This window comes from Astyanax mexicanus, chromosome 1 (genome assembly GCF_023375975.1).
Source record: "Astyanax mexicanus isolate ESR-SI-001 chromosome 1, AstMex3_surface, whole genome shotgun sequence".
Lineage (NCBI taxonomy): Eukaryota > Metazoa > Chordata > Actinopteri > Characiformes > Acestrorhamphidae > Astyanax > Astyanax mexicanus.
The window spans coordinates 53786709-53808589 of record NC_064408.1 but is presented as its reverse complement, the minus strand read 5'-3'; the positions used below and the strand labels follow the sequence as shown (position 1 = coordinate 53808589).

General features: G+C 38.8%; 1 protein-coding gene across 4 annotated transcripts in view; it reads right to left on the bottom strand.

The window, feature by feature from the left end:
• sash1a (SAM and SH3 domain containing 1a) overlaps positions 1–21881 on the bottom strand; it is a 332277-nt gene that overhangs the window by 84984 nt on the left and 225412 nt on the right. Inside the window, exon 1 of one of the 4 annotated variants that reach the window (XM_022665507.2) lies at positions 5134–5206. The exons of the other annotated variants lie outside the window; for them this stretch is intronic. The gene's annotated coding sequence lies outside the window, so the exon portion shown is untranslated. Of the gene's footprint in view, positions 1–5133; positions 5207–21881 lie in introns of those variants that run through there. 4 annotated transcript variants of the gene reach the window in all.

The window sequence follows — 21881 nt, the reverse complement described above, 5'->3', positions numbered from 1 at the left end:
TGGAGAGCTGATCTCTGAATTGAGTTATTGCATAAAATTCCATCATACAGATCTGAATCTTACTGTTATATAATGAGTAATTGAGCTATATCTGTGTGTGAAATGTTCCTTCAGGATTGTCTGGTTCCTTCTATTGCAGCAAGTTGTCCAGACCCTAAAGCAGCAAAGCAGCCTCAGACCAGCAAACTATCACCACCATGTTTTGCGTTCAGCAGGATGTTCTTTTTTTAATTATGTGTTTTAACCAGTCTCTGTCTTATTATTGAATCATTAACACTGCCCTTACTGAGGCAAGTGAGGCCTACAGTTTTTTGGAAATGACATTGTAACCTTTTCTAGATTGACAGATGTCAATAAATGTGTTTTTTGTTTTCTCATCTGTTTTTAAATTTGCAGCATAACGTGTTGCTTTTTGAGATCTTTTAGCTGCTTCATGTCGTCAGACAGATACTATTTAACTGACTTCTTGATTGTATAGTTTTGCTAGTAATCAGTCCTGGTTGTGGTTTGTAGTAAAATTGTCCTCAGATAAAATAATAAGATTAATCACAGTTAATTGATTGGCAAACACTTTTTCACAAAGGTCTATTGATTGATTTGGATATTTTTTCCCTTAATAAATGAAAACATAATTTAAAAAGTGCTTATTATATTTACTCAGGTTTTATTTGTCTGATTAAAGTTGGTTTAATAATGTGAAAAATGTAAGTGTGCAAAAGGGGCAAATACTTTTTTTTTTTACGTCACTGTATATACTATATATACTGTTATATATAACTATATTAGTTATTTAACATTAAAAACACTGACAGTGGTGTGAGCAAAATTTTTTATCTGACAATGGTATCTATCAAGAGTGGGGTATACATAATAGGGAGCAAGTAAACAGTCAGTTCTTGAAGTTGATGTGCTGTAAGCAGTAAAAACTAGAAAGAGTAAAAAGTCCATTTGACAAGGGCCAGGTTATGACAGCTAGACGTCAGAGGTCGCAGGGAGTGAATGCAGCAGTCTACCAAGAGTGCTCAAAGGAAGGACAACAGGTACATTTGCCGACAGGGTCATGGGTGCCTAAGAGTCACTGATGCATGTTGGGTGAAGACCAGACTGTCTTATTCGATCTCACATGCCTTAAGTTAGAATTAGTGTCAGAGGTTTACTGGTAGCAGCAGTGGGCATCTACACAATGTTCATCAGTGTATCACAAAAGACTGTGCTTAAGGCAGTCAAAAAATTGATAACGTTTTTTTCTATGCAGTTCTTATCAGTCTTCACTAACTCAATACTCAGCTAGCCTCAGCTCTAAAAAAAGAATGAACGTTTGAACTTTTTGAATGTATGTATATTAAATTAAAATTTAACTGACATGTTAGTTCTTGAATCTTATAGGGGATAGTAATCGAAAATGAATAATGAATGTCATTCAGACCCACTAACTGATGTACTTCTGCTGATTTGGATATACTATTTTTTTTTTTTTTTTAATAAAACACCTGTGTCTCAATATGTTTCCAGTAGATTTCACCAGTGAAATCTGTCTTTCATGTTTTTCCCTTGTCAACTTTTCTGTCTGTTTTTGCTCTTCATATTTTTTTGATGGTTTTGACTAGTGTTTTTGGTTTTGACCTGTTTTTTTGTCTACTTTCTCTCTTTTCCTATTTCTGTTAAAACATATTTTTATGTCTGTGCGCGTCTGCTTCATTTGCCTCACATGCCATTATGCCTGGGGAGAGAAAATATGATATGGGATTAACATATCTCTCATGATTTTTGGAATGGTATTTGCCTTATATAATGACTAAAAGCAGCACCAACAATAGTAGCAGCAGTAGTAGCAGTAGTAGTGGTAATAGCACTAGCAGTAATAATTGCACAAATACAGGATTGAGAATTTCTAGTGCATTTTTAAAACATCATTCTACCATGTGTCCATGCTTGCTGCGTAATTGAAAAACAGCTGTAGAGCATGAGAGGCAGCTGCTGTGCTGATCTAGGAAGGAGAGGAAGGACACTATTCTCAGTGAAATCCGCTAGAGCCCGGGCTGTTCATAGCCTTTAGTGTGTGTCTGGAAATTGTAACCATAAACAGAGGGTGAATAATCTGTTGGAAACATCAGTCACATGTTTGTATATACTCATATATTAGGGATTAGAGTGTGAAGGCGATTCAAATATTACTGTTATGATGCCTGTGGTCCAAGACAGTCCTAATCAACCTCTCCTCCTTCAATATCATTACATTTGTTTTGTATTGTTTTGTATTGTTCATCTATGTAGCAGCACTGATTCTTTATCCTGACAAGATTTTATCTATGTCCATTACCAGTTCCAGAAGGCCAGTGTCTGTGTCTAGCACAGCCTGATGATTTCAACTCAGTTATTGCTCAAATGCTATTGGTTTAGCTCATGTCTTAATTGCCAAGCTTCCATCCTAAAATACTGTACATACACTATATATTTTACAGCATTAAAATTATGTGTTACTGTAAACACATCCTATAATCTTGGATATACGTGAATACTGAATATACAAATGTTTGTGGGCATCCCTTCTAATTAATGCTTCCAATTACTTTAAACTAAGTTGCACTCACTGGTGACACTGGTGTGTGGTGTGTGACACTCTCTTGTGCAAATGAACAGTTTGTCACACAGATTGTCTAGACCCTGTAGATGTAGATTCCTTTTTTTATGATTCATTTTTGTTTTTCAGTCAGTTACATCGTAAACTGTTAAGAATGCATGTTAAATAGCAGAATTTGAGAATCTGCACATTATATGTTTGGTCTTAACCATACTAAGTGATTCCTTCTAAGGGTTTTTCATAAGGGTCTCTCTCATCCATGTTTAGCTACAGTATAGCCTCACTCTCTCTCTCTCTCTCTCTCTCTATCTCTCTGTCTGAATTGTCAGGTGACTGTGCTGATTAGGCTGTTCAGTGAAGTACGTGTGATGCTGTGACCTCACACAGTGCAACAGATGCCCACACCTGCCTGCCTACCAACCCCTCTCTCTCTCTCTCTCTCTCTCTCTCTCTCTCTCTCTCTCTCTCTCTCTCTCTCTCTCGGTTATCCCGTGTTGAGCTGGGGCTCAGATGGGAAAGACTACAGGCTTTTGGAGAGTATACAGCCTTCTCCACTAAACCCTCCCCCTTTCCCAATATCTCTCTCTCTCCCACTCGCTCAGCCATTGATCCAGATGCTGCTGGAGACCTTCCAGACAGGAAGCTGCACACAAGGAGCTCTGTGTGTGTTTCTGTGTGTGTGTGTTTCTGTGTTACTGTATGCATTCAAAAAGTAGTATTACAAAAGTATTACAGTTTAGTTTCCACAACACAATCTTTCCTCATTGTTTTCACTTCCTTGGCACTAATGGAGTAGGGGAGTGCGAGAATGTGTATGTATGTAAGTGTGTGTGTGTGAGTGTGTGTGTGTGTGTGTTTGCGTGCACGCGCATGTGTGTGTGTAAAACACAACTTCATTGTCTCCTTTCCTGTCTTCTTTATTGCGCTGGGGTGACCTGCCAATGAAGCCTTTGTTTAGGCTGCATGCTGTCATGTCAAAGTGTGCATGTGTGTAACTCCTCACTGCTTTAGCTAACTCTTCTAAAACTGCTTCTCCAAATGATAGCCCCATATTGTATATGCGTTAATGCAATGATATTTAATATTAAAATTGAGCATTTAGACCACTTCTATTATCCGGTAAATAGATCAGACAATGTAAAGGGCAGCAGTAAAGTCTTTCTGAGTATGGTGATATGAAATTGTGTATTATGAAGAAAATTATGATTGATGAATTGAATTCTGGTGGTGATTGAAACCAGTGATCATGATGTCTATGCACAAATATATGCTCTGTTAATGTGTTTTTGTGCACTGTAAAATCAGTGGGAATTGTTTTTTCATGTACTGTTAATAACAGTAACAGAATCACATTATTATTTACCTTGGCCCCTTAAGTTCAACTCATCATTCCTAGCATTTTCCCTCCTATAAATTAGACCAGCTCAGCCAGGTTGTACTGCTTTGCATGTTGTTATCAATTAGTAAGTCTGAGGATGTAATAAAATTCACAGAGCATTAGGGGTTAAACACCCTGCATTTACCACTATTGCTATTCATTGCTAAAAAATAAACAAATAAAAAAAAAATATATATATAAAAAAATTAAATAAAAAAAATAAATAAATTAGGATTTTTTTTACATTTTTATATACTGTAAGACAAGGCCTCATAACTATTATGTTTAATAGGCACTACATTTTTTAAAATGTCTAGATCCATTCACCACTAAGGCAAATCATTCTGAACAAAGAGTTTCACATCATATCACTCTAAATTACTCTGTTTTCCTTAATTACAGCATAATTATTGAAGGTGTGTGACTGCCAGCTGCACTTATTCTGGAATGCAACACTCGTTGTTCTCATGGATCCTGAAGAGAGCATGAGCTGAATGTCCTATAGAGCAGTTAGAGAGTATAATGTACAGTGTTTAGGCCTTTTTCTTATTTTTTTCAGTTTTTTCACATACATACACACATAGACACACATACACATATACAAAAATACAAAAATGGAGCAAAAGCTTTATGACACACATTCTAATTGCATAATGTCGAAGCAGATAAGGGTGATGCAAAAGCTGATGAGCAGAATGAAAGAATAAAGGAGGAGTATGTGGGCCTAAAACTAGTGACAAAGAGTTCAAAAGGTCAGCCTGTCGCATCACTCATCTATACACACATGCTTACAAATATACACACCAAAAAAGTGCACTAACAGACTAGGAAAAAAAAGGGAAGATTTCTGTGAACATCTGTGAGAGAAGAAAATTATGGCCTATAGATGGCTTTAAGGGCATCTATAAACCAGCGTTTACTGCATTTTCCTGGCTTGTATCTCTTGTATCAAGCTTGAGCACCAATGCCTGTGTTTCTATTCTTTCTTTAGTCCAATAATAACACACATCTACAATGTCCACAATACAATGAAACTTATCAAAAGTGCTGTAGCAAACAAACACATTCAGAAAGTTCCTGATTAATGCAAGCCATAGTAATACAATCCTCATTCAGAGTCCAAAAAATCAAAGATAACTTAAACTTGTAAAGTCCAGTAAAGTCTTATACTCACCAGCTCACAACACAGCCACCGAACAGATTCTTCTGTTTAAGTCAGTCTGAAGCACAACATAAACCGCTGGATCCCACTCTCTCTCTCTCTCTACACTCCCTCCCTTCCTCTCTCTCTCCCTCTCTCTCTCTCCTGCTCAAATGGCCAGCCCTCTCCTTCTGTCTTTCTCAATATGCTGCTTCCTCTCTCTCTCTCCCTCTCTCTCTTTCTCTCTTTCTGTGAACAATACATGGCAGCTGGAGCAAGTTGGAGCCAGAGTGACCATACATAAATCAGAACATAACCATTCTCCGGAGGGCACACGCACTCTCACACAATACTTGTAGCTTATGTGACAAACAGCTATCTCCAGGGGGGCTGTGGTGTTCTTATGTGACAACACAATCAACGCACTCAGAGCACAGATGTGGTCCCAGAGTAATATGTGTGTGTATGTGTGCGTGTGTGTGTGTGTGAACGTGCAACATCCTTGGCTCAATTGGGCTGTGTACTGATTGGCTCCTGTGGGATGATTGGCATTTCCTGTTACTGTTAACTCTCGCCAGCATCCTCCCACACACACTAAAACACAGCCTGGAGGCCTGGACACACACACACACACTCACACACACTCACTCACACACACTCACACTCACACACACACACGGATGCCTTGTTCTGTATGAGGGGCACAAATTTATAAATGGTCGACACAGAGAAAACCAGAGAAAAGAAAAGATGAAACATGATACTCTAAAAAGCAACAATTACCAATGTGAGTCACACAGCGGGGATTTCTCTAAATATAAATATATACAAAGAGAGAGAGAAAGAGAGAGAGAGAGAGAGAGAGAAAGAGAGAGAGAGAGATCCACAGAAAAATTGTGTGCAAACCTTAAACTTTAAACGAGTGTGAAGACTGTGTGAGTAAAGAATAAAAAAGAGTGTGATACTGTAAATACAGTGACATGCCCAAAGTCACGAGATAACAGTCAGTATGTACACTGATCATAAAGAGTTTCTTCAAGGGATGACTTGGGAATGCTAACCCATATATAAGCTGTTAGGTGTTATCTGGTGAGTGATGCTGAATATTGTAAATTAGAGTTTGAGCAAAGTCTAACAGTAGGTGCCATATGGATGGGAAATTCATTTTCCAAAGATACAATGGGCTTTAAACATTTCTTAATCTAAACTGTCGACAGACAGACGGAGAGACAGATACAAAAACAGAGATGGAGAAGCATAGAAAGCTTTACAAATCTCTGCAGACACCCCATTCAAGCACCCCCATGTCTACACACCACTCCCAACAGCCAGTGCTAATTTACCATTCAGCACATAATTCACTGGCTCAGTGATGTGATGACTGGCTGCCAATAGATAGATGATGTAATTCTGAGTCTATAGCATGTAACTCTGGATAAAAGCAAAGACTGTGAGATTACAGGACTCTATAAAAACATAGACATAGGCCAAGTGATGTGCATAAAAAAAGCACAAAAACTAAAAACACCCAAGGCATTCTTTCCTAAAGTATGTTACGACAATTTCATTAAATTTACATTAATCATCCCAACCTCAGTCTCCATCTTGTCCTCCTTCACTAGAAAATATGTGTTCCACCAATAAGCTTTAAGAACCCTGAGCCTCCATAAAGCTGTTGGAAAAAGTGAGCCTGAGTTCTGGTGTAATTGTGGAGAGAACGAGAGAGCAGTCAGTCTGCAGAGCAAAAGGTTTTGGATAAATTATAGTTAATAATAGAATGACAGAGTTCTGTGTGTGTGCTTTAACCCTCAGTCTTCGTCCATAATGAGACAGTGTCCGGCCAAAGTGGCCTGTGAGCGAGTCCATGCCCACACACAAACACACACACACACTGACACTGCACAGCTACATCATACGGGTAAAAAAAAAACCTGGGTTTATGAAGAAACTGTAAATCCAGCATGTTCATACTAGTTGCGACTAGTTCCTCAAAATATTTAGCTTTAAGGAAAGCATCCAGCTGTTTGTACAGATGTTTAAGATGAATTTGAAATACATAACAATAACAAATATCTCCAAAACTGCTGCGGTGAACTTCCAGAATTCCAGAAAGCACCAAAACCTAAAACACACAACATGTAATCACTAACGTTCACACAAGCATTTGTAACAATACCACAGGGTTGGAGCATCATAGTGGGCTACACCACTTTTCCCATAGGAGATCAGGGATATTTTCCCCAGCTGGGAAAGCACTCCACGCATCACTAATAAGACTACTTGGACATTGACTAGATAAGAGCACCAACTGAGTGCCATACGTGTAAATAATTTATATATTTCCTTGCATTAGATTAGAGCAGTTTAAAAACCTGTTCATGATACTAAGAAAAAACAGAAGATTAACAAGAAAAATAAACTTACTATTTTAGTTGAAAACGCATCAGTAAGAAAATATGAAAAAGAAAGCAACATTTCCCCAAATGTTTAATAATTTTAGTATTCAAGAAGGTTTATAAGATTTTTAGTACTCTGCTTTTTAATTTCTTGGCATCAGTGTTATTAATTAAAGGAAGTGAAATTGAGAAGAACATATCTAAGCTAACCAAAAAAATAGACAGCTAACACTTAAAAAAACTGATAGAATCCAAAGGAACATAGAAAATAACCCCCAACAAAGTCAAAATGAAGATCCACAAATCAAACAAGAGAAGCTGCTACAATTAAAACAATGTTTAAAGAGTTCAGACTTAATGTATTTTAAATTATCAGCATTAAACTTTGAAGATGTTTAAAAATATCCTGGATTTTTTTTCTTTAAAAGAACTGTACAGAAAATAATAAAAACTGTGATAATGGTAAAGATTGGAATCTTAATGCAAAAAAAGAAAAGAAAATAACTTGTTGGGCTTTTGTGTCATTTTCTGTTCATTTATGTTTTCTGCTTTTTCACTGACAAATTATTACCGATCATTAAGACCATTTAATCTGGATACTAAATAAATGAAAGGAGGTTTGATATTATACAACATTACACTGTGCTGCATTTCTGCATTTCAGAACCTAAACTCCACCTATAATGACAGACAGGGGTTTGTGTTGAATGTGAAAGTGGTCCAAACAAAAAAGAGCCTGATCTCATGGTGATAAAGAGCGCGCCATTTCTCCGAGGCCTCCCTGCTGTTAGACAGCTTGCTGTTTCAGCACATGTTATTTTAATCTGTCATCTCTCACGCACAAAACATGGCTGAGCAAAACAAGCTGGGCTAATTAAACTCATACACACACACGTGCCACCTTCTGTACTGATGAAGACTGAGATTACGACAGCTGTAGTATTGAAGGGTACATCTTCACCATTTATTACATGTGCTCTTTTAACCAGATTCACTGATGTATACTGTGGCACATGTAACCCTACATCCTTTCAGAATGGATTATTTAAAGATAATATTATTACACTCTGATATAGACTCCTAAATGATTCCTTAATTGGATTGGACTGCATTCAAAAATAAGGGTGTTGGATGATCCCACTCATCCATCCCACCTTATGCCCCTCAACTCTTCAATTCATCTCGTATTGGATGAAGCACCTTCGTTCCAGAGAACAGAGCTCCACTGCTCAACTGCTTAATGCTGGGGGCTATATCCAGCTCTAGTCCATGCCTGGCACTGGGCATAGTGCCAATTGGTTCATGTTCATCTCTTCCAGAGAGTCAAATTACTGGATATTGGAAAGGCATTTCTACAAAGGTTGGACAAGCATATTTGTTCAGCAGTGGGTTCACAAAGACTAAGACTGGCTTTATTAGTGGTAGGTACATCTGCACTATTGATTACCTGTGAGTCTTAGGTGGCTGTTGTCAGACTGGACCTTTATTTAGTTGTTGATATTACACATTTTGTAATAAGGGTTTCTAAATGGTTCATGGCTTGGGTGCATAGCTTCAGAAAAAACATGAAATGGGTTAAAAATAGTACTTTTTGACCTTGTTAGCTGATAACTTTGGTTGAATTTATCAGATAACATAAAATCACATTTAAAAATGTACAAAAAATGTATCTGCATTTACATCTAAAGGCTGGTTATTTCACCTTGTGCCAGGGCCAGGGAAACTCCTAATAAACTAGTCATTTCACAGCATGATATTCTTACCCCTCCCATCTATCATAAAGCAAATATACCTCATAACTCTTTACATCATAAAGAGTCATTACCTCAGTTTAAGGATTAAACGAACATACCGGTACTCAAATAATTATGACCTAACTCCTGAACCAAAAGTCTATTCTTCTCCTCATTTTCTATTAGCATTCTGTATGCCAACATTTTCGTCCCCACGGCCTATGCAGTGTAGCACGAGGTGAGAACTCCTCCGCGGTTAACAGCAGACTGTGGTCCAGCTCTGACTCCATCCTTCTCTTTTAACCATCCAACCAAATCACAACAGAAAGAATCATGTCCCGCCCGCAGTGGTTTCTCACTTGCACATCCTGTTTCACTCAAGCTTCATCACACTCATCACTGTTTGAGTGAAACTTTACTTTAGGGAGAAAAGTGTTTCCTCTATCTCTGAGGTTTTCTAAATTGTCCTTGCATACAGGCACCCATATTGTTGCTCTTTTCTCTCTCTCTGTGGTGTGAGCTAAGTTTATGCAAATATCAGGACTTATGTTTAGGGCTTCTATTAACTGTTTTTTAACAACTGTTCTGTGACATTCAGCAAAAAGTCCTTTTTTTAAATACAGCTCTGAAAAATGATGAGTTTTTTTAATTTTACCAAATTGAAAACCTGGAATATAATGAAGAGAAAAATGGATAATCACAAGCCATCAAACCAAACTGAACTGCTTGAATTTTTGCACCAGGAGTGGCATAAAGTTATCCAAAAGCAGTATTTAAGTCTGGTGGAGGAGAACATGCCAAGAGGGTTATTCCACCAAATATTGATTTCTGAACTCTTAAAATTGTATGAATATGAACTTTTTTTTCTTCATTATTTGAGGTCTGAAAGCTTTGCATCTTTTTTTTATTTCAGCCGTTTCTCAATTTCTGCAGATAAATGCTCTAAATTACAACATTTTTATTTGGAATGAAGGAGTAATGTTGTCTGTGGTTTATAGAATAAAACAACAATGTTCATGTTACTCAAACATATACCTATAATACCTATATTGCAAAATTAGAAAAACAGATTCAGAAACTGAGATGGTCTCTTACGCTTTTCCAGAGCTGTATATTAAAAAACACAATTCCCCTACTGAGAAAAAATAAATCTAAATGTGCTGCTCACTCCACAGTTAATTCAATGTGTACTTGGAAACAAGCTGTAAAATATACAGCCTGTTCTGAATTATTTTTTATTTTTACATCACATATGTCAATTCACTCAGTGAGCAGTGAAACTTGAGTATTCTGTATTTGGAAGGAACCAGAAGTGGATTCCAGGGGATGAAAGGAATGAAATTGTCGGGTATGGGTCCTTTAAATTATGTACAGTTGAACAAAAGGAGCTGGGTTTAATACCAGCTTTGACAAGTGAACCCCCTAGAGGGGGCACTTGACCTAATCACCAAGACTAGAGAAAAGACAAACATGATTTCTGTTGGCTTTGTGAGATTAGCACACACACACACACACACACACACACACACACACACACACACACACACACACACACACACACACACACACACACACAAGTGCACGCGCGTGCACACATGGGCTATGCACATTCACATACGTGCATACACAACAGGGACTGGACACGGTTCATTATCAGAATGCCAAATATCAAATGGCCCTGGAATCCCCATACCATCTGCTTATACAGCCACATGAATAGGAGAAATACGAACACATGAACACGCGCACCCACCCACACACACAAATATATATAAAAACCCAAACGCAAGGCGTCTATCATTACCATCATAACTCACATACGCACACACCTGAAACACTGACGAAGCCTCAAAGCAAAGTGAATACCCCCGCGCTTTCAGTCTTTATTTGAACAAAAGCTCTCATGAATTTTAAACAAGCTGCCTTTGAGGAATTTAGCAGGGATGTCCTACTTAAGGCAATTTATATGGAAATGAGTGAGCGTGCGCATGTATGTGTGTGTGTGTGTCTGTGTGTATGTTTCAGAGCATGCGTGTGAGTACACTTAGTGAATTTGCTTGACCCCTTAGGCTACAAATTTCAATCTTTAATATAAAATAGAGTGACGTTTGTTTGACTGAGAAAGGAATAAAGTGAGAGCAAGAGACAGAAAGACAGAGAGAAAGAGAGAGAGAGAGAGAGAGAGAGAGAGAGAGAGAAAGAGAAAGAGAGAGAGAGAGGGAGTGAAACAGTAAGGCCAGCAGATGGCAGCAGTGCATTGTGAAAGTGCATCCTAAAGTAAAGTTACATTCACACACACAGCTAACTAATTGAACTCTGACACACACACCCCCACACTCACACACACACCAATGCACACACATATATCTAGGTCTTCCAATGCCTTTACCTAATCCCTTTTCCAAGCTCCTTTTCCCTAAATCCCTCCTCCGTTTCCCCCTCCTTTCCCCCCTCGGTCCCCCAAAGCTCCACCTGGACGTGATTCCTCAAAGCTCCCCCTCTCCTCTGATCTCGCTCTGTCTCTCTCTCTCTATCTCTCGCTCTCTCTCTCTCCCGTCAGTGCTTATCCTCAGTACTGGCTTCAAACCTGTGCTCTCAGTGGCAGCAAAATGACAGAAGCCTCACATAGACCCCAGTCTCTCATCAACAGAGCTAGCAGATCAACAGAGAGAGATAGCCGAGGCTACACAGACTGTTCTCCTCACAGAGATCACAATACACAGCTGTGATACACGAGCAAGGAGAGAAAAACTAAAATATAATATAAAATAAAATATATATATACAGAAAATATTTTAAAAAATCAGTGACCACTGCATTTTTACTCACAAATACACATCAATTTAAGAAAGTAGCAGTTAACAGCCACTTTATTTGGAATGTAGGAAATGAATTAGTTAATAAGACAAAAAAGACTAGCCATAACATCTGCTGTCGATGTAATCCACCAGTTACACTATATGGACTATATAAAAGTATTGAAACCTGCTTATGAATTCAGTGACTATTAGCAAGGTCAGGAAATTGGATGATCACCGTCCCAACTCACATCAAAAATAGTGAATGGAGGACCATCATTCCAGAGAACACAGTTCCACTTCTCACAGCTTTATACTTTATACCCCTCTAGCCCATACCTGGCATTAGGCATGAGGTCATTAGGTTCATTCAAATGTATCTGCTTCAAGAGATAATTTGTCAATTCTAATCTATTCTATTGGAAATACTACACAACAGAAACCAGACAAGCTGGGTTGTGCATTTGAACATTTATGTCAGTAATAATAAAAAGAGCTCAAACACTTTGAGATACATACAAAATCAGCATAGTGAATTATCAGTCTACTCATGCTTTAGTATGGCTTAGTAACACTGAGATAGATAACTCATCAGTACAGTGATTTATGGTATCAGTCTACTCATGCTTTAGTAAAGGTTCGTAACACTAAGATAAATAGCTGATCAGTACAGTGATTTATCAGTCTACTCATGCTTTAGTAAAGGTTAGTAACACTAAGATAAATAGCTGATCAGTACAGTGATTTATCAGTCTACTCATGCTTTGGTAAAGCTTAGTAATACTGAGATGGATAACTCATCAGTACAGTGATTTATCAGTCTACTCATGCTTTAGTAAAGGTTAGTAACACTAAGATAAATAGCTGATCAGTACAGTGGTTTATCAGTCTACTCATGCTTTGGTAAAGCTTAGTAATACTGAGATGGATAACTCATCAGTACAGTGATTTATCAGTCTACTCATGCTTTAGTAAAGGTTAGTAACACTAAGATAAATAGCTGATCAGTACAGTGGTTTATCAGTCTACTCATTCTTTGGTAAAGCTTAGTAATCCTGAGATGGATAACTCATCAGTACAGTGATTTATCAGTCTACTCATGCTTTAGTAAAGGTTAGTAACACTAAGATAAATAGCTGATCAGTACAGTGGTTTATCAGTCTACTCATTCTTTGGTAAAGCTTAGTAATCCTGAGATGGATAACTCATCAGTACAGTGATTTACGGTATCAGTCTACTCATGCTTTAGTAGAGGTTAGTAACACAGAGATAAATAACTCATCAGCACAGGGATTTATCAGTCTACTCAGGCTTTAGTATGGCTTAGTAACACTGAGATAAATAACTGATTAGCAAAGAGATTCATCTGTCTACTCGTGCTTTAGAAGAGCTTAGTAACACTGAGATAAATAACTCATCAGCACAGTGATTTATCAGTCTACTCAGGCTTTAGTGAACCACCACACTAAGTCGAATCAAATTAATCAAATCAAATTAATATTGTTATACTCTTAGGTCCTCATTAAACTGTTTGTATATATATATATATATATATATATATATATATATATATATATAGTGCATCACTCTCTCAGGGTTGTGGACCACAGGAGTACTAATGATGTAGCACATCTTCAAATGAAACCATTTTAGTCAGCGTAGATGAGACCCTGCTGCATATCTATATGTGACTGAGAAGCTGTCCTGACCCTGAGATTTTTGCATAATGTACAACAGCCACTAAGGCAAACTTGTATAAAGAGATAAAAAGCAAGCCGGAGATTCTGGATACAGAGACCACTGAAGTATGACTAGAACACATTATCCAGGCCAGAAGAGAGAGGAGAGAGAAAGCTGTGAGGGTAATACAGACAGAGGAAAATAGCCTGTCAGCGGTTCCCCGCTCTAGAGGGATGGAGAGAGGATGAAGGCATGAGAAGGTGGGAGGTAAAGAGGAATTACTAGTTAATAGTTGGAATTACTTTGATCATTAAGTCTCTGCCTGGAACAGAGTGAAATCGTGTTTAATAAATAGTTTTTGCAAAGTGTTGTGAGCAAAACAAACACATCAGCCCTTTGTCTTGTAAAGGTACCACTGACACAGAACCCAAGATTACCATCTTCTATATTTACACTGAAATGGCTCATCTACATAAAACATATGATATTTATTGTTTAAATGAATTATCCTTATGTAGCTTACTTTGTACCCGAATACAGTGAAATTGGCCTAGTTAGAAAGAAAAGCTAGGATTTGGGCTGAAAGAAGGAATAGCATCACAGTTCCACATTAGCTCATTCATATAGCAGGATTATCAGAGTGTTTTGTCGTTTGTGTTTTGCACTTATTCACATGCCCTTTTAGTGCTGCATTACTGAATACAGTCGTGCACAGAAATAATGGCAAACCTGATATGGTAAATGTACCATAAAAAGCTGAAATGGATTTAATGGGCTAATTAGCTCAATATATAATGTATATACACGCACACACACACACACACACACACACACACACACACACATATAGTATATAAAGAGTCTGATTTAAGCATTTCATCAAATATTACAACTGCAGCTCAAATTGCTAAAATTAAACACACATTATGTTTGTGTCTCCCTGTATATCTGTATATTTCTGTATAATATATCTATATAATTTTTCAGTAAAAAGTCTTGAGATTTTTATTTTATTCCTCCTGGTTGCTCAGTGCAAAACTTTAATCTAGATGTTTTACCAGTTTTTAGAGTTACACTTATTTAAATGTATTATTATTATTATTATTATTATTATTATTATTATATATTAAGGCAAAAATAACACAAACATTCATCTACAACAACGTTTACTTACATCTGACATCCAGTGTTTCTTCTTAATGAGTAAATTGATGTGTCGGAGTGTTGTCATATTGAGATATTAAGACTAATAGAATTCCTCTCAGCCAATCTCAAGGTCAGAACTGACTGTAGTAAGTAACACAGTAATCATCAAAAATCTAAACATTTGTATTTAAAAGTGCTCTCTGCTTTAATCACACCTTTCAGACTTAGTAAGAAGACTTAGTAAGTCACATAACTCAACATAACTCTACAACACACAGACAGAAGAGTGACCCCACCTCGGATAAGCTGCTATGAGTAATGTTCCTTTTTGTGTGATTTTTCTCACTCTGGAGTGAAATTAATTCTCTCCCTATTCATAAATGATGTAAAAGCTGGAGGTGTCGTATTTGCTTCAGTCTTTTTACTCTTTCGCTAAATCCCAGGACTACCATCATCCATCACCATGGCAACCACAGAGCCAAAAGCCAGGGAAGGAGTGATTTCTAAAATGTGTGTTAATGTCTGCATCTGTGTGTTTGTGTGTGTGTGTGTTTGTGCAAGGGCTTTATACCTCTCCAGTCTTGCAGTGAGCCGGTACATCCTATACCAGATACCAGCTCATCCACTTCATAAGGTCTCCCACTCTCCATTTCCACATTCACTACAATTGTACTGCATGATGTACACAAATTAAACCAGGTTCTTATAGTGTCAAATGTAAACACAATTCAATTGAACAGAACAAAATGAATTCAATTCAAGTCAGCTATTGTGCGTTTCTGAGTGAAAGAGAGTGAAAGAGATAGAGAACATGAGAGAAAAGAGATTAAGTGTATGAGAAAAGGGGAGAGACAAAAAAAACAGGGGGACACAGAGAGAGACTAGAGACAGAGAGAGAGGAGAGAGAGAGAGAGAGAGAGAGAGAGAGAAAGAGAAAAGGAGAGAGAGAGGGGGAAAGAGAGAGAGAGAGAAAGAGAAAGAGAAAAGGAGAGAGAGGGGGAGATGGAGAGAGGGGGAGAGAGAGAGAGAACGAGAGATAATCTTTATTAATTGGAATTTCTGGGCCACTGACTTGCTGGGGGGCTCCATAAGCCATTCTCTAAAAGACTGAGACCATTTTTTATTAATTAGACCAAGAAGCCCCCCACCACACACACACACACACACACACACACTGTGTAGTGCTTCTGTGCAGTTTATTGGGGACAGTTGTGCTTTCACCTCTTTCCCTATTCACCCCCTTATTCCTCTGTCTGTCTGTCTGTCTCTCTCTTACTCTCTCTCTCTCTCTGACAGTCAGGGGTTTTAGATCCTGTCCTTTTTTATGTCACATTATCTATCACTCTTCTCAGCCCCTCTGTGTGTGTGTGTGTGTGTGTTATTGGGGGGGGGCTCTAAAGTCCGGCCTCTCTGGTTGGATTATCCCTCCATCTGTAATTAAAGTCACCCATGGAGAACGACACTGCCCCCCAAATGATGCCATCCATATTTTATCTTACACACACACGCACACACACACACACACACACACACACACACACACACACACACACACACACACACACACACACACACTCCCTCTCTCTCTGTCTCTCTTTCTCTGATGTGATGGAATTTATTTTTTATCACTTGGCTTGAAATGGGGTTTTGACAAAACTGTCACTGTCAAGGTGATTTCAAAACAGAGATAGCAAAGGTTTTGTGCTTGAGTGTGTGTGGGGGTATTTATAAAACTCTGAGTGTGTGTATGCAGCATAGGTATAGGAATTATATATGTATAATTCTTATATATATATTTAGCTGCTCCAACAACAGCTCAATAGCCGGTGACAGTGTTAGCCACTTTGTTCCACTCAGAATCCTGTCAGACTTCTTATTTCTTAAATATCGCTGACACATTATGGAGGCGTGTTTGGGGTCATTATTCTGTTGTAGGATGAAATTGGCCCTAGTAAAATGATGTTCACAGGGTACAGCATAGCGTTGCAAAATCTTGTGGTAGCCCACATTTTAACACAAAGCATCTCTAGAACATCAGGCTGCCTCCACCATGTTTGACAGACGGCGTTAAGCATTGGACTTGCATCTGTTTTTGTTCTTGCGGCTAACAAATGTTCTTGAAGTTTGATTCAAAAACCTTAAAACTTTAAATTTTAGACTCATTTGTCCAAAACAGAAGTGTCCAATGTTTTATCTTTTGGCCAAATGCAAACTTTTCTTTTTATTGGCCAGTGTGAGGTATAGTATTCTGCTTTAGTCAAGTTTTGTCAAGTTTAGCATTAATCCTGGGCTCATCTGAGCAACTGCTAAAAGCTGAAACTGAAAGCAACCCATGCTCACATAGAACAGGAAATCTATACTTGTGGTGAGTTTGCAGTTTGTACACAGTGTTTATTGTGGAGGGTAAGAATATTTATATGTATTCTACAAAAACTTTTCTTTTTTCAATTTTTCTATATCAAAATTGGATAAATTATATTGAAAATATGCAGTAAAGCATAGAGTGTACATTCAGTCTATACAATGTGAGGACTCACAACATTCATACAAAACACACATCAATAGAGCTTCATAAAAAGACAAAGCTTTGCGTGTGGCATGAGAGATGGCACTGTCAGAGTGCGCATGTGTTTGGCTGAAGTAATGAGTCCCAGTGGAAGAGGTGTGCTCACAAACACAAACACACATACTTCTGTATACACACACTCCTTTTAATAGGACCCAATGGAGCGATCAGTCTGGCCACTGTGGCATATCGATCTGGTTCTGATTCTGTGATACTGAAACAGGTCCCTACGGAGAACACTGCCATTGTTCAACTAACTGCACACACACATCTGCAACCACACAGCTATTAAGGTGTATGGAGAGAGAAATGACAATGGCGGGTCTATCTTACTGTTCACCATCACTCTCACAGTTGTTCTCTGCATACTGTTAAACACCAGAAACTGCTCTGGTGTTGGTTTTAATGTGTTCTTAGTTTGTAATTTTAATGAGAATAAATAGTTTTGCACAAAATTTAAAGAACATGGTTTAACACTTTCATTGGAACATGTCAATCAGCCAAAATTAAACTTGTTTGTGTAGTTTTTTAAGCAAATTAAGTAATATTTTGTCATATAAAAAGGTCCAGTGTTTGTTAGCAAGGCAAACAAAAAAAATATTCAATTCAAACATTAAGCAGTAAATCTTCTATCAGACATGCTTTGCTGATCTACTGCACCTGGGAAAAAAGATAAAGCAAACCGTTACTTTAACAAATGCATTTAACAGAGTAAAACTGAGTCTCAGTTGTGGGCTTTTAATTCAATCTTTCAATGATTTCTCTGGTGTCTACAGCTTTCTTCTACTCTCTCGTTAACCACTTAGTCTAGCTGATTCTAGGTTTAAAAGTCAGGTCAGTTGCTGAAGGGTAAAGGACTGTTCTCCTGGGGGAAGATGTGACACAGTATTTGCACTGTGTGCGTTGTTGGCTGTGAGCGTTACATCTGTTTAGGTTCTTTTAACCTGAACCACTATTTTATAAAATAATGGGAAATAAAATTGATATGTAATTTTTTTAGCTAATGTAGCACTTAAAGGTCTAGGTTATGATTTGAATGCAGCTTAATCCTTAAACGTCTGCTCAGCCATTTAAAAGAACTTATTTCAGTCACTATATCCTATTAAAAAAGGTGCTAAACTTAACCCAAACTGATTGTATCTTCTTTAATAATTGAGGTATGTAAAGCGACTCCATTAGAGGGCAGCGAGTTTTTCAGCAATATGCCTTTTCAGTTCTCATTCTTCATGAACACATCCAGTTTTTTTGGATGGAATTTTCAAAGGTAATCATATCATTTTCAGCATATTATGCTTTCATAAACTTGGTGCTTAGCCTATGACAAGCAGATCATTTTTTACAAGTAAACATAACATTTTCAGCATATTATAATAAATAAATAAATACATCTGCACTCTGACACTGATTAGTCCTGTCTGTCTGAGGTGTGGGTGTAATTGCCCTTCTCTGTCAGTTTTGCTCTCCTTTATCACCTTCAGTCTGAGAGACCAGCACAGCCTCGGCGGATGAGTGACACACTGTTAGATTATTGGATAAAGAGGCACAGACGTATCTGTCACCCGAGATCAGATGCATTATGGATTTTTGATTGACTGAATAATCCATCAGATACCTGAGCTCAAGGCACAGGACTGAAACCAAACACAGAAGACACAAACCTGGACCCTCAGATTAACCTCTGCTGCCGAGCTTTCTAAAAACGCTCTCCAAAATGCTGAAGAAATTAGGCAAAATTCAAGCTAATTACCGTGTTGCTGTAAAACACAATCACAGTCTGGTTACAGCCTATTACAGTTACAATCAAAAGCCCATTAATCTTCATTTAGACAGTCGGGGGAAGCAAGGGGCCGCCTGCTGAGTTCGACATGTTTGTTTCATGGCTGATCAGGTAATAATTCATAAACCTCTGTGTGGAATAATTGGAATTGATGCTCAGAGTGGTGGCTCTTCTTGCTGATGGTAATTGCAGTTGTGGAGAGTGCGTCACAGCTGACTGGTCAGTGGCCTGAAAGGTTAAGGAAGATATGACAGTGTGTCTGCACTCTGATTAATGATGAAAATTATGACCAGTTATGTACTCAATGAGCTACAGTTATGGAATACACACATCCTATAAGAGGCCAATCTAAATAGCCTTAAAGTAGGAATACATGCAAATGTTTTTTCATTTTTTATTTATATTTTTTCCCATTTTCTCCCAATTTAGCTAGGCCAATTGTTCCACCCATCTAACTGCTATTTAGCTGTATATCCCCCATCACTATTGATGCCACAAAACCAGGAGGGTAAAGACTAGCACATGCCTCCCATGACACGTGAAGTCAGCCACCACATCTTTTTAAACTGCTGCTGAGTGGCATCACAGTGCACTCGGAGGAAAGTGCAGCGACTCGGTTCCGATACATCAGCTCACAGACACAGCCTTGTTCTGATTGACATTACCTTAAGAGCACCATCTACCCACCCAGAGAGAGCAAGGTCAATTGCACTCTCTCAGGGCTCTGGCAGCTGATGGCAAGCTGCATAACCGGGATTCAAATCAGCAATCTCCTGATCATAGTGGCAACGTTTCTGCTGGACCCTTGTGTGCCTCATATGTTTGTTTTTGTACATTTTCAGGATTGCATGTTATGCTGCTTACCTGAATGATAGAGTATGAATAAGTATGAATTTATTGATGAATTAGGATAAAAATACTTGGTGTGCTTTCATTTCCCTGGCTGAGAAGTACAGCCCCCAATCTACATATAAATAAATGTAAATCTAACCTTTTTCCCTAAACTTATCCATTACAGAAATACATACATAATAAAAATAGCTGTTTTTATCACAATAGCCTGCACACATTTTCTGCGCTGTAAAGCTGTTGGAAAAACAGCCATTATTATTTGAACAGCTAATTCTGTATAGGTCTATAAATATGAACACATTTATTTTATACGTAAATCTGAAATGGGACATAGGAAAATATTGCATTTTAGATTTGTCTGCTTCTTCTTCTAATGAGATTTGTTTTTATTTGAATATACACTGCTCAAAAAAATAAAGGGAACACTCAAATAACACAATATAACTCCAAGTAAATCAAACTTCTGTGAAATTAAACTGTCCACTTAGGAAGCAACACTGATTGACAATCAATTTCACCTGCTGTTGTGCAAATGGAATAGACAACAGGTGGAAATTATTGGCAATTAGCAAGACACACTCAATAAAGGAGTGGTTCTGCAGGTGGGGACCACAGACCACTTCTCAGAACCTATACTGTCTGGCTGATGTTTTGGTCAGTTTTGAATGTTGGTGGTGCTTTCACACTCGTGGTAGCATGAGACGGACTCTACAACCCACACAAGTGGCTCAGGTAGTGCAGCTCATCCAGGATGGCACATCAATGCGAGCTGTGGCAAGAAGGTTTGCTGTGTCTGTCAGCGTAGTGTCCAGAGGCTGGAGGCGCTACCAGGGGACAGGCCAGTACACCAGGAGCCGTAGGAGGGCAACAACCCAGCAGCAGGACCGCTACCTCCGCCTTTGTGCAAGAAGGAACAGGAGGAGCACTGCCAGAGCCCTGCAAAATGACCTCCAGCAGGCCACAAATGTGCATGTGTCTGCACAAACGGTTAGAAACCGACTCCATGAGGATGGTATGAGGGCTTGACGTCCACAGATGGGGGTTGTGCTCACAGCCCAACACCGTGCAGGACGCTTGGCATTTGCCAGAGAACACCAGGATTGGCAAATTTGCCACTGGCGCCTTGTGCTCTTCACAGATGAAAGCAGGTTCACACTGAGCACATGACAGACGTGACAGAGTCTGGAGACGCCGTGGAGAGCGGTCTGCTGCCTGCAACATCCTTCAGCATGACCGGTTTGGCAGTGGGTCAGTAATGGTGTTGGGTGGCATTTCTTTGGAGGGCCGCACAGCCCTCCATGTGCTCACCAGAGGTAGCCTGACTGCCATTAGGTACCGAGATGAGATCCTCAGACCCCTTGTGAGACCATATGCTGGTGCGGTTGGCCCTGGGTTCCTCCTAATGCAGGACAATGCTAGACCTCATGTGGCTGGAGTGTGTCAGCAGTTCCTGCAAGATGAAGGCATTGAAGCTATGGACTGGCCCGCCCGTTCCCCAGACCTGAATCCGATTGAGCACATCTGGGACATCATGTCTCGCTCCATCCACCAATGTCACGTTGCACCACAGACTGTCCAGGAGTTGGCGGATGCTTTAGTCCAGGTCTGGGAGGAGATCCCTCAGGAGACCATCCGCCACCTCATCAGGAGCATGCCCAGGCGTTGTAGGGAGGTCATACAGGCACGTGCAGGCCACACACAATACTGAGCCTCATTTTGACTTGTTTTAAGGACATTACATTAAAGTTGGATCAGCCTGTAGTGTGTTTTTTCACTTTAATTTTGTGTGTGGCTCCAAATCCAGGCCTCCATTGGTTAATAAATTTGATTTCC